Source organism: Miscanthus floridulus, chromosome 1 (assembly GCF_019320115.1).
Source record: "Miscanthus floridulus cultivar M001 chromosome 1, ASM1932011v1, whole genome shotgun sequence".
Classification (NCBI taxonomy): Eukaryota; Viridiplantae; Streptophyta; class Magnoliopsida; order Poales; family Poaceae; genus Miscanthus; species Miscanthus floridulus.
In genome coordinates this window covers 32,840,169-32,854,588 of record NC_089580.1, presented here as the reverse complement: position 1 = coordinate 32,854,588, position 14,420 = coordinate 32,840,169, and the positions used below count along the sequence as shown (strand labels likewise).

At 45.5% G+C, this 14,420-nt stretch overlaps 2 pseudogenes; both read right to left on the bottom strand.

Annotated features, from left to right (window-relative positions):
* The window catches only part of LOC136477871 (ferredoxin--NADP reductase, root isozyme, chloroplastic-like), a 12,279-nt pseudogene extending 8,392 nt beyond the window's left edge, over window positions 1-3,887 (bottom strand).
* A 306-nt stretch (window positions 3,888-4,193) lies between these two features.
* On the bottom strand, window positions 4,194-8,604 carry LOC136477862 (uncharacterized; annotated as a pseudogene).
* Between the last annotated feature and the right edge of the window lie 5,816 nt (window positions 8,605-14,420).

Genomic DNA, 14,420 nt, shown 5'->3' with positions numbered 1-14,420 from the left:
TAGCAGATGGCTTTGCCCACGATCTGAACTTCAGAAGATCACCGCTCGCCCTTGGGACCGAGTGGCCAGTGAGAGGGAGTTTGGAACGTAGGAATTTCACGTGGAAATTTCATTAGAAATCAGTTCAATTTCACGGAAAAAAACACAGGAATAGGAAAAAAAAGAATCCCGCATTCCAAACAGGCCCTGAATGGACACAAGGGCAAGCATTGAACGGCAGCAATGCAAAGGATTTTTTCTTTATTTGTTCCCCCCTGCTGTGATGATTAGAAATGCAGGCGTTTTCAATGAAAGTGACAGGCATCCAGGTGAAATTAGGTCATATAGAGACGCTGGGCTACGCCAGGAGGCCATGTGTTAAACATTTTCAAGTCCATCAGGATTCATCATATGCGTCAGAACTGGACAGAGACTTGGAAAAATACTGCCAAAAGCACTGCGCTGCAAATGTAAAACGGGTGAAAGTTACATGGTCCGTTCCACGGATAACCGTGCGCCGAAGCTTTATGAATTACAGAGGCGATTTTCTGATTCATCACCAAAGAACTTCTTGTGATTTTACAACCCGCCCCAAAAGCATTCATCGATTCAATTTCAATCATGTGTTGTCTGTCCTCGATTGTAACCCGCAGCATTTACGGGTTTGCAATTACAATATTCCAGTCCTAGAGACCTCAACGTGCCATTTGCTTGTTCTTCTTAAGCTGGGAAACTCTGGTCCCAGTCTCGCCTCTTTGCTTGCCACCTTCGAAGGGTGTCCTGAATGCCCGGCATCAATCCCCTTCAAGCCGCGAAGTAGATGTGTGCGCCCCGTCCAGAAGCTTTGAAAATCCATCGCTTGTACCCTCGATCTTGTCCTGGACATACATCTTGCCACCACTCCTGTTCTTCTGCTCCCTACTGAGGGCTTTGTCGTACCTACATGTTTCAGAAAGACTCGGTTAACTATATTGCCATTATCCAAATATGCTGGATTAAGTCTACTTCGTGATCCTGCACGCACTCTCAAATCACAAAATGTGTGCAGCGACCAAACTGACAGCCCCAAGTCAACAACGAAACAGCTTTGGGTAGGATAGCATCAGTCATGAAATGAGGCGCTACGATGGATGAGGTTATTCTAACTGAAATTGTCAGGATACTGCTTAAGATAGCTGGGTGAATTCTTCGTTGTACAGAAGGCTGTCTGAATTGGCACACCAAGGAAGAGCCAGGCCAAGCCACAAATCTGCAGTTCGGAGATATCTTCCATGAACATGCGACGCAGGGTACCTACCGCGGAAGGGGGCAACACCAGTGCCAGTAGCAATCATGATATGGGTTGCATTTGGATCCTCCTCAGGTAGAAGCATTATTTTGCCAGAGGGACCTGAGGTCAAGATGAAATCATATGAGATGCTTCCAGCCTACAACATCCATCATCTTTCTAAACTAATATGAGAGAACCACCATACTAGCAGGCAAATATAAATGCCCTACAAAGAATGGCAATATGAGAGATTACTTAAGGAAAGAAAGCATTTTTTTTGAAATAAAAAATCTGTAGTTGTTGCATACCATACAGGCAATCAGAGTCTTGGCAACATATCACATATCACTATAAGCAAACTAAACGTGGGACAAAACAAGACAGACAAATAGAGTGCAGGTCATAGTCATATTTACGATTAATCTTTGCTTCTTGGTAGCAAAAAAAAAAAAAAAAATGTCGCCATTTTGTTGCATTAGCTAGTGTTTCAATAACATGTTTCTGCACATGGTTAATCAGAAGACTCAAATCTGTGACACTGATAATGACCTCCTGTTTCTTAATGTGTTGGAAGCAGGGTTTTTTTTTCCTGCTATGTCTTAGTCTTAACTTTCATCTCTAGTGTGCCATTATAAAGATCTAAGAAATGAGAAATGGATCATCTACAGGTGAATTTCAGGGACCACATTAAGAAAAAGAACTAAAGAATGTACCATTACAGTTAGGACTAGGAGGCTGTCATAAAACATAAAAACAAACAGGAGTGCCTTTTCATTCAATCATCAGGAAGTTCCTGTTTAATTGATCTTGTCCCAGGTTTTGAGTTGCACAGGAAATTACTGTCGACACCATTCTTTGAGGGCTCCTCCTTGCCATTTCAGGATCATAATAAACTGCACGGCGGACACCAAGCTTCCGGTTCTTCCATCAAAGTAATCTCCATACCTAGTCGATGCAATTTGAATAAAGCCGGACATTTTGTGGGGCTCCAGGCTTTTTTGGGTTTTCGTCTTCTCCCTAACAGATGAAAATGCACTCAAGGTTCAGAGAGGGTCGTGTGTGAAGGAGAACACAGAGGATGGGTTAAAAAGAAATGAACTGTAATGAAAAAATAATGGCATTTTCAAGAGCAGTATTAATCGAAATCCATTTGCTTGCAAGATGCCATGTTGTCCACTCATAGACCGTAACATTTTTTTTCCTCTAGCGTGGTCTAACAGTATATCAAATGTATATTGAAAATAATATCTACAGATTCGAAAAGGACATAAATATGCATATATTTATCCGTAGAGAATAATAATTTTAGGCAGTTTAGCACCATGACAACTTGATTATTCTTTACACAATGATGCAAAGGGGAAACCATTATACCAACTCACTAAGAGTGAAGACCACTAATGTTTTCTTAGACAAAGAAATGACGGAGAAGCAGGGAATACTTACAGGAGGAATCACACCATACTCTGGCACCCTCCCAGTACGGCACATTGCCACCGTGGTCAATGACGATGTGGCAAGTCTCCCCGGAGTTTGGGGCCGACTAGCCTCTCACCGAGACAATGGTGGCCGTGAAGGGCTCCTTGGGCTTGTATGGTTTGAGAGGTGCTCCTTGGCGCTCTCGAGATCGAGCGACGCAACAGAGACTTTACTCTGCTCGCCTGCTGGACCGACATGCAGAGTACCTTGTTCGCGTGCCTGGGCTGCACCGAGCTGCTCTCCCAGGCCATGGTGCCGCCGACCCAGGATTTGTTGCCGAATCTAACATTGTTGTTACCCTAGAGCACGATGAAAGTCAACCTTAGAATTATCGGCTTTATTGCAATTTGAGAGCGTTGTGGATATAAATGACTGACAAGAAGGCTTATCGAGTTCAGCAGCAAGTGCTTCTGAATTACTGAAGATGTGCGTGGTTATTAATGACTCATATAAGCCATAAACAATCTGCACAAAACAACACCTAGCAGCGATCTAGCAATGCTATCTAACATTCGAACTGACCCTTGTTGTTACCAATCTAGTACTAGTTAACTATTCTAGTCATCTATACCAAACCCAGCGCCGACCGAATCGCAGAAGATTCCCTCAATAAAAAGGCAGAAGACGGGGCGAGATTCCGGCACCGAGAGGCACGCACCTTGATCCCGGAGCTCCTGGCACCGCCATCCGAGCCGAACATCCGGCGCCGAGACAGCCACCTGCAGGGGAGGGTCAAGAGAGAGAGAGAGAGTCAGCAGAGGCACGAAGCGGAAGCGGGGGGCATGGGGCTCGCACGGACAGGAGGGACGCGCGTACCCGGGACGCAGCAGCAGCGGGCGCCATGGCCGATCAAGAGGGGGGGACGAGGGGCGCCGGGCCGGGGGTTTTGCGATCTGAGGAAGGAGAGGGGCGGGCGGGAGGCGGGTTTATAGAGGGCGAGAAGTGAGCTCTTGAGGTGACGGAAGGGACGACGGACACGACCCGCTTGTTGGACTTTGGAGAGGCAGGCAGGCAGGGGATTCGTTGCGAACCGCGATTAGCAACCCATCTGGTTGGTTGATTAGCTACTAATAATTAGCCGCTAACACATTTTAATATCCAAACCAGTTGTTGCTGAACTTTTGTGCTTTTGATGGGGGTCGTATTAGTAATCAAATTTGTATTTGATCTGGGCTGTTGTGATCCGTACTTTTGTTGGTGACCCAGCCGTAGGCAGGCACAGAGAGGTGATTGGCCGCTGGGGTCGGCTGAGAGTGGCTGCTCGGGAGCTTCCGGTGGCTGCTGAAACGGCCTTGTGGAGGTGTCAAGGGCCACTATCTCCGATCACAGGTCAAAAAGAACGCAGAACGCAGCAGCCAAGCCCAGATGCATGCATGACCCCACCAAAAAAAATGCATTTTGTTTACCTGTATTAGAAGACGCAGTGCATCGCTAAACAAAAGCATTTCTCTTTCAAGTACAAATGTAGAAGAAATGAAAGTATACTTGTTTCAGTCTGAATTTCCGTTTCCCTGAGCATGTATTGTTATTTCAAATTTCCAACGACCAATGCCTAGACTTCTCACAAGAAGATGCAACACTTCAGTTCATAAGAGATGATTGCAAGCCGACCAAGTTTGGCCCTTTTCCGTCTTCGAGACGCTAAGTTAAGCTGGGCTTTTTACAGCGCTAAACACTAACTAAGCTCCATAGTTACAGAAGTATTCTCTTTGCTATCCGAACGGCACAAAGCTGTTTCCCTCCAAAAGGGATTGCTTCCCCTATGGTTTACTTACTACCTACAACTACAAGGCACGCTCTTGGGTCTTGACAGATGATGAGTTGCCGCCGACAGGCTTCATTCACATCCCCATGACACGACCCAGGACAGGGTGAGGGCCGCCTCCACCGTTTGACATCATGACGTTATGCAGCAGCTGGTGGAGCCATAGCCTTGCCGTGAGATCGACCTAGAGTTGCATCAAGGATTCAGCGTCAACGAAGGGTTAGGATTTGCAGCGTATGCTGTCATGTAGCTTCTTTTGGGGAAGCAACGATAACCCATTCTTCTGACACTGAAATAGTGAAATCACCTCGATTAAGTCGTTGAATGTCCCATCTCTCAACGCGGTGGGGGAGGCTATTGCGTAGCGCATTGCAGGCCCTGCATATGCATGCAAAAGAACAGGGGCAGCATGAGAATAACTTCACAAAATCGAAATTTGCATACAGCACACAGCATAAACCTTCGGTCATCTGTCAGCCTGAGGTAGCAGCGGACTATGTGCTTCAGCAACCTTGGGGAAGGCTGTTCAACAAGTTCTTCAACCATCTGAGCTAGCACACTGGCTACAGCACAGAAACGTTCAGAAGAAGCACATACATACGCAAGCCCTGCGTCATCAAGCATAATCTTTTGAATAATAAAAGTGGCTACCTGCAAGTATAACTTGTCTCAGTTAAAGAAGCTGAAGCAATAGATCCAAATGATCTAGTTAAATTCCTGACAGGATAATGTTTGGATAATTTATATTTCAAGAAACAATTACGACAAGTATTGAAGAATGAAATTGAGTCTTACATCCAAAGCAAACAAGAAATGAAGCTACACCAGACAAGTATCTCATTGTGAAACTATTTTGTCATGTGAAACTATTTTGTCAGCTAGAAAGTAAAATAGGTTGCAACATGGTCCTAATCAATGAAATAACTTGATCTCTCAAAATAGCAAACAGGATATATAGAGAATAGTACAAGAGAGGAGCGTGCCAATTGAGCAGTCAGCATAGAAGTAAACATAAAGATTATTATGTTTGAGTAATGGTTGGGTAGATTGGTAAATACCGTTTTCGAAAGTTCACTGCCCATATCAATAGCACGCAGACACAGAGGAATTATTTCATATGTCAGCAGAAACGCAACGACTTCATGATCATCAAACTGCATACATTCCAGAAAAAGAGGTTGAGTTTTATTTTTAAAAATATATATATCTGGTATAAAAGAAAAATGAATGAATTTCAAGCCTTCAACAAATCACAGCATTGTTCAGCTCTTCAAACAATTATTAATGTTTATATAGGGATCCATAGGATTTAAAATCCCAATTAGATTATTTAATCGGCAAGACTAGAATATGTACCAAAAAATCCAAATTGATAACCTGCACACCTCCCACCACTCCAATAGAAATTCATAGCCATTCTTAGTTGTCTTAAATTTCTTACCTTCACAAGAGCACCGATCACACCGAGGCTGGTAAGCCTCAAGAACTCATATTCTCTTGTTTTGTAGGTAGTGTTCAAGAAAGGGTAAAGGTACAGTGGAACCAGTGCTGCAAGAGGAGACAGTTACTGAAAAGTGTATATTATAAATCAGAAGACTGAAAAGTAAAATCAGTACAGGGAAATTTTCTACAGGAAACTCTATCTAGATGTGATAAATACTTTTTACTACTTAGAATCAAGTGTGTGCTTTAATTTTTAAACAAGAGAAAATTCAGGATGATAGGGAAATATTCTTTAAAGTACACCATCATAAGGGTATTCATATTTTTGTCATAAGCATGGTAGCAGTCATTACCATTTACGAATGGCATCCTAGTATCAGGGTGCGATGCGACACACTGCAGAACAAGTAATACAAAAAGGAAGTTAAGGAAACAGAGTGGTGGACAAAACCAATTCGAGGTGCATGAACTGATAAATTGCACTTTAAAATAACCTCATATTGTATACTATGAAATTGGCAGCTTTTTCATATTATCATGGCTAAGGTAACATATCCTGTATCCTGATAATACTGATAGATTTTAGTATAAAAATGAACTGACACATGATGCTTTAAAGCAATGTTTTCAAGTCGTCCAGTCGAACCTAGTCGCCATGGGACCGACTAGGACGATTAATCGTGATTAATCGGACGACTTGTACAAGTCGACAGTACCCCTAATCAGTCACCAGGGACCGATTAGGACGATTAATCGGACGACTTGAAAACATTGCTTTAAAGCATCCCCAGTGCCATGAGTACTTTGCTTTCTGATGTAAAAGCATACCTGAAGGAGTGCAAGGGCATTGCAGACTCGAGTTGATTGCTCAGACGATAATTTTGGGGGTGAAAGTGATCGATAAATTGACACAATTTCCTGCAATGTTTCAAGTAGCCATACAGACTTCAATCAGAAAAGGATCCATGAAAGATTCAAATGATTTCTTATGAAATGAAACAATATACATGTACACCACACTAATGCAAACAGCATACTAACTTACTAAGTTCATAGCTACTATGATGTCACAAGTTTCCTTGAGTTAAATTCAGAAGGCTGCAAGTATTTAACGCACCTGGAGTAGTGCAGCCATTGTACCATAAGAGTGCCATAGTAGCAGAGCAAGATCTTCACATTTTTCTCGTTTCTGAAAGAAATAACCAGGATCATCACTCTAAATGAAAACTTCAGTCCCAACTTCCGAAATCAATATACTTAGGGCTGCAAGATCAAATATTTTAAGAAACAGTTTATATAAATTTACCGTGTGAGGCATAATGTATCGCAATGTACTTTTGAGTATGAGTAACAAACTAACAAATAACTATCTACCAAAAAGAAAAGCTACATGACCCCATTCGACCTATAGAGCACTAAATTAGTAACAACAGAAACATTAGATCACCACAAACCTCGATACACAAGCACTGAACACATAGGCATAGCGCATCGTCAAATCGTTGTAGTAGACCATCTCGAATTTTATATAAAAGCATGCTAAACAGTGCAAAAGTACTATCATGAAAACAGGAAGCTTAGATCTACAGAAACAAAATGTTAGACTCATGAACTGCTTTTCGCCCCTCTCATCTACCATATTGGAAATGTCTGAATTTTCATCAACAAGAAACATGTCCCAACCAAATCTTCAGGGCCTACACAATTCATTTTTGCAGAGCACCCTATAAAGTCTCCTGTCTGAACCTCACCAGTTTATTCAAGCTGGACGCCACCAGAAAATTGCAGTATCGTCTATTTTACCTTAAACAAGTTAGCTATTCAGTGCAGGTCAAAACTATGTCGTTACCACGTACACTGAAACCAGAGACCTTTTTAATGTACAGGCCCTGTTATTAATATTAACAAGAATAGCTTGAACATATTCTAAAAGGACAGCAAAGAAGAACAAATACCAACCAAAAAACAACAATAGCTAACAACTAACATACATCCAAACTGATTGCTTTTTTACCACAAAAAAAACTTATTGCTTTCTCCACAAAACTAAAACATAGGAGTACAAAAGAAAATCTGGCAATTCTCGTTGCTTTCCACATATGAACAATAGAACAAGCATATTGCACTGAAATACCACCAGTGACACTGAAGCGTCTGCTGAGATCGAGTAACAGGGGCCTAGCGTAGTCTTTTGCCCTAGACAGCCAATCTGGCAACATAAGTGCATTCAACCTCCGCTAGGTCTCAGCGCTACACCACGACGGCCGCGATTTCCAAAACCACGACGCGGCACCGGCGATCAGAAAGAGAGAGAACGGAAAAGGCGCGGAAATTTTTTATCCCCCCAGCAACGCGGTTAACGGCGAGAGGGCGAGGGGACATTCACCTTGGAGAGGAAGAGGAGAGCCTTCTCACGGAGCTCCGGGACGCAGAGGTCGAGCACGAGCTGCGCCACGTCCTGATCTTCCTTCGCCGCGTACTGATCCTTCGCCGCCGGCGCGGGCGCCGAGTACGGACCGGCGGAGAAGTACGGCGGCGGGTTCGCCATTGCGATTGGTGGTGTTGGTGGTGCGGCGGCGGCGGCGGCGGTTCGCCGCGTGAATCGGGGAAGGATTGGTTGGCGACGGCCGGGCCGCAGAGAGCGCCGTACCCGACTGCGGCTGGCTGCACGAGGAGGAGCTGAGCACACTGCACACGTGCGTGTGCTTATACGGGGAAAAAAATTACGAATGGGCCTGGTCGCTACTTCCTTCATCTCCAAGATGGAAGCTATCGGCCCATGGGCTTTCGGCCCAAATGAGCAGCGGCGGCGTGGTCCGGCTGGATCACCGAACTGAGACTCTGTGACCCACCCGTCAGCCGGAGGAATGAAGCTGATGAAGGGCTTGTTCGTTTAGCCCTCATTTCACCCGGATTCATTCTAGGTGATCAAATATAGTATAAATTAGCACAACATTCCTGGTTTGAAATCATTCCAGGCTCCATTCCGTATGAAACGAACAGGCCCGAAATGTTTTAGGATGGAACTAGAACAAGACCGTGATAGTAGCTTGTACTCCATCCATCTCAAATCATGTTATTCTAAATTTTTTGGAGAGTCAAAACAACCAAATTTTTATAATAAACTAATAACATTTATGATACCATATAAGTATCATTATATTCTTTATTAATTATATTTTTTAGTATACCTATTTGATGTCATTAATCTTTATAATTCTCTCTATAATTTTAGTCAAACTTGAGATGCCTTGATTCTCCAAGAAAGTTAGAATGATTTATAATTTGAAATGTAGGAAGTACATCCAACAACCTTCGCCGCAATTTAGGATAACCCTAAAAATGATGGAGAATGGCTGATTTGACGTATCATCATCAAGCGATGCTAGCAACACCACGATGTGCTTTAGGTTTGATTCCATTTAATTGTTGTTAGATTTGGGCTGATTTTTAGGCCCCATAGTTTTCAAATATGAGAAGATTTTCATGCAGGGTGGTTTAGTGTTGTGTTGTATGTCAGCGAGGAAGGACACTCATGCCCTTATTGTGCCACCCACTCCACTTGCTGGGACACGTTCAACGGAAACACTTAGGCCCCCTTTGGAACGTAGGAATTTTACAAGAATTGTATTGAAATTTTATAAAAATTGGTTAATTTTTTTATAAAGAAAATGAACTGATTTCTGTAAAATTTTCTTTGAATATATATAAATCAGTTAATTTTCATAAGAAAAACGCAGGAAATAGGAAATTTTCCTACAATCCAAAGGGGGCATTAATATTGTTCAACTGTTGGTTAACTGGGACGTGTTTAGATTGAGCCCCTGGACGCCTGGCTAAATCACGGTAGCCGACCAAAGTTTGACGTCTAAAAGAAACGCCCCGGTATAGCCACGCAAAGGAAGAAAAATAGATCTATGATTTGGCAGCGCTAGGTGGGCAGGCCAAATTGAGGCATCTAGACACTAATGACATGTCGATCTAAAACTGGGCCTGTTCGGCTGGAGCTATTTTGTTGTGATAGAAAAATACTGTAGATTCTAGCTGATAAGCCGACTGATAAGTACAAACCTACAATTGTAAAATGTCTTTCAAATCAGAGCTTTCATAGGAGATTGGCATGACCATAGCAAAACACGCTATTATAGGTTTCCTTTTTTTGGCCACACGGCATGCCCTAATGAGCACTTTGCACTTTTGTGTGAGAAAAAAACATCATTACCTATGAGGACAAGCCCAATACACTACACAACGTTATTAGCCTCACAAAAAATAGTTGTCCATTTAGATGTCAAGGTCTAAAACCTAAGATTTTCCTAGTGCAAGCTATCAGTACTATTACCTCTCTCTGTGCATTTGTAGGAAGTCACTTTTTTTGCTTCATTAGTGTCAAGATATAGCTGATGAGTACCTGCAACCATCATTCTATAAGAAGAACCTCCATGGAATTTACTTTAATGGCTTTAAGGCCTGTGTCGACGAAATATGGTCGGCAGTCCACCTAGGGGTATGCCCAAGGTAGTAGATTATCGGCAGACAGATGCGCAAGCCCCAAACAAGACGGTGACGCAAGACAGACACGAGGTTTTATCCAGGTTCGGCCGCCAAGAAGGCGTAATACCTACGTCCTGCGTCCGATTTGTATTGTTGTATGTCAATAAGAGATGTTTTTTAGAGGGGTCCCCTGCCCGCCTTATATAGTCCGGGGGCAGGGTTACAGATCTGAAAACTAATCCTAGTCAATTACAATTGTCATATGTGGCCGGATAAGGATTCCTATTCTAACCGACCAGGATCCTGCTTGGTCGCCAAATCCGTCTTGATTCCTTGTGCGGGACTCCGATCAGGTTAACTGGGCCGCACGTCGTCTTTCGGGTGGACCGAACCCATCAATCCAGGCCAGCCTAAGCTTAGCCATAAGGGTATAGGGGTTAATACCCCCACAGCTAGTCCCCGAGCATCATGTATTATGCTGCGACACGCCATTTTAACCTTCTCCGACAAGTGAGGCTTGAATCCTTGACGCCTCCGACCACCGTCATCACCGGAGAAGTAGGTTGTCCGAAGAATGTATGGTGCTCTTAAGAAAAAAGAAAAAGATTTATGTCCTGAGAAGTGTGCCCACTTGTATTTCTGAAAAGAAATGTAAGTGGTCTTGAAGCATCAGAAGCGTAGGGGTCGAAAAACAAATACATTCACCGCAAGGTGAAGTGTGCCCACTTAGTCCCCGAGCCTGGTAGTAGGTGACGTAGGCACGTGGTGCCAGGGTCTAAAAAGAATTCATAGTTTAGTTGAAAACCGAATTGCCATACAGGCAAAACGTGATGCACCGGCAGGTGCATCATACCGACGTAGTTTCTAAGCTTGCTGGAAGGCGAAGTATGAGCCTTGTAGCAAGGTCTAAAGAAATGTCTCTTAACTGTATATGAGTATAAATCACATGTAGCCAAGGAGAACCATTATTCAAGCAGTGGTCGGGGCAGTCCCCGAGCATATTAATAATCCTTACAATCATTCAAAGCACAGGGGTCGATTTAAACAAACACATTCACCACAAGGTGAAGTGTGCCCACTTAGTCCCCGAGCCTGGTAGTAGGTGACGCAAGCACGTGGTGCCAGGGTCTAGAAAGAAATTCCGCTGAAGTTAAGAATCCAATTGCCGTATAGGCAAAACAAAATACACCGGCAGGTGCATCGTACCGACATAGTCCCCGAGCTTGCTGGAAGGCGAAGTATGAGCCTTGTAGCAAGGTCCAAATAAATGTCTCTCAACTGTATGTGAGTACAAATCACATGTAGCCGAGGAGAGCAAAACTCCAAGAAGTGGTCGGTAGAGTCCCCGAGCACAGCGGTAGTCATAGCAGTTCCTGAGTATGGTAATAGTCGGAGCAGTCCCCGAGCACGGCCATGGTCAGAGCAGTCACCGTGGTCGGAGTTGTCCCCGAGCGCGAGAGTGGTCTGGGCAGCCCCCGAGCACAAAAGTGGTCTGGGCAGCCCCCGAGCACAAAAGTGGTCTGGGCAGTTCCCGAGCACAGTAGTGGTCTGGGCAAATCCACGATCACGTGCGCTGCTTGTACTATTATTTGGTGTATTTATTTTTCTCTATTCTCTGCCAAGTCCAGTCTGACATGTCTGGTCAAAAAAGTAAATAGGTATAGTACGTCATTCTGTCTTCTTCTTCTTTTTTTTGGCAAACAGTCGGTTGACACCTGTATTGAGGTGTGTCAGTGTGGGCCCTCTTACACCATCAACAAAGAGGCGCGTACACTGTTAACGAAGGAGCGCGTTTATTGGTGTAGATTTCGAGGTTGTGTGAACAATCGTCTGCGGCGCGTGCGCATGACTCCCAATATTCTCGGGCAAACGAAACGACGGTGCTCTTTGTTTTATATAATGTAGATCTGGTAAGTTACTCACACCGTTCCCCATTGTCATCCGCCGCCGCAACCTTCTTCTTCCTCCTGCCGAACCCTATTCCTCCGAAAATCATCGCCAATCCCCTCGGCCTCCCGCATCCACCCTCTTAAGCAGAACGAACTAATGGCGAAGAGAGACGCCCAGAAGAAAGGCGGGGTCATGTCGAAGGAATGGTGGAAGTCGTGGAGCAATGAGCAGACCATCAAGGACCTCATCGCCATGGGAGTGCTCCACAACAAGGCACTCACGGGATGGCGCGCACCGGAAGGAGAAAGCTTCCCCGATCCACAACCAGGTGAGATTGTGGTTTTCGAAGACTTCTTCAAATGGGGTTTTGGGATTCCAGTGCACCCTTTCCTTCAGGGTCTCTGCCTGTACTACGAGATTGGGATTTGCAATCTGCATCCCAACTCGATTCTTCTTGTCTCCACCTTCATCCATCTCTGCGAGGCTTATGGTGGCTTCCAGTCCCATTTCGACCTCTTTCGCCACCTGTTCTGTCTTCGGAAGAAAGGGAGCGGTGGCTCGAAGATCGCTGGAGGCGTCTACCTGAACCTGCGTGACGGCATGAAGGCTCAATACTTGCACTGCCCCTGGAACACCTCATTGGACGAGTGGTACAAGAAGTGGTTCTACATCCGTGAAGAGCCGAACACCATCACTCTGTGCGACGTGGGGCTGATTCCAGAGAAGAAGAATAGCTGGTCGGAGAAACCCGAGAACTTGGAGCAGATCGCCGAACTGCTCGGGATGATCCCGTGGGGAAGGCTTGATGGCCCGAGCGTGGTCGGCAACTTCATCAGCCAAAGAATTCAGCCCTGCCAGAAAAGGATTCATCCTGGCTTCGAGTACCAAGGAGGCGCTGATCCGACGAGGACCAGGAAGGAGCCGCTCGACAAGATGGAAATCAAGGCTAGGATTGGAGAGCTGTTCAACCTGGCCGATCCCAATTATGTCGTGCTAAACGCCATCGAGCACGCCTTCAAGCTGGCTCGACCTCCCCCAAAGGTAAATGATGCCTCCTTTTAACTGTAGAGTCACGTTGTAGCAAGAAAATAACTGTTTTGTCCCCATTTTGTGTCTCAGTGTAATGGTCGTGACCGGGCAGTAGTGTTCGTGTCGCCTCCCCCTAGTGTAGAATGGCCGCAAGCTATCGGCCCAGCCGCCCAGACCAGCACCAGGACCGACGACGTTCATTGGGCGGTACTCGAGACTATAGAGGACGCATCGACCAGAGCCGCTGGCAAGCGTCCGGCTACCAGCAAACGACGCCAAGCCATCTTCCCCCTGTCGGACGACGAAGCAGAGGATGCAGACATCTTCCGACTCGTCCCTCGAAAGAGGAGAAGGCAGGTAGGACTGACAGAGCAGGGTGGCTCCTCTGGGCCAGCAGTGGTCACAGCACTGACCGCTGCAACATAGAGGACAGATGAAGGAAACGTCCAGCATCATACCCCGACGCCTATACCGGAGGTGGAAAGAGTCCCGTCGGAAACTGCCGAGCAAGCGGAGCAGGGGCGGTCGAGGAGACGTTCCTTTCGCCACATCATTCCGCAAGTCGAAACTGTAAGTATCTATATTTTTTATGTAAGCTTGCATTTTGCATTGGATACTATTATTTTCTGAATTTCTCTCTGATGCATTAGATCGGCATCCACCGAGAGCCCCGACCAGCTAGCTGGGTGCGGCACGTCTTCGCCAACAATGGCGGGACAAACTGCCCAGTAGCCAGCCGTGGAGGAGCCCATAGTAGGGACTCCGCCTGGGCCTCAGCAAGCGGACGACCAGACGCCAGTCCCCGAGCAGCTGGTCAAGAAGACAACCGAGCAGAGTACAAGTGCTCCGAGCACGAACCCTGCTGAGGTGGATACCATGGCACCAAGGGAGCTAGATATAGCCAAGGAGCAGCAACCAGAAGTGGCGCAGGACGTTTTTGCCGATGCGACGACTCGTGGAAAAGCCCTGGTGGTCGTGGAGTCTGCAAACTCCAGACCAGCTCCACCTCCCGGACAGGAGGCTGAAGAGGAAGAAGTCGAAGAGGTCCTGGGCCGTCCCCAAGATAGGTGA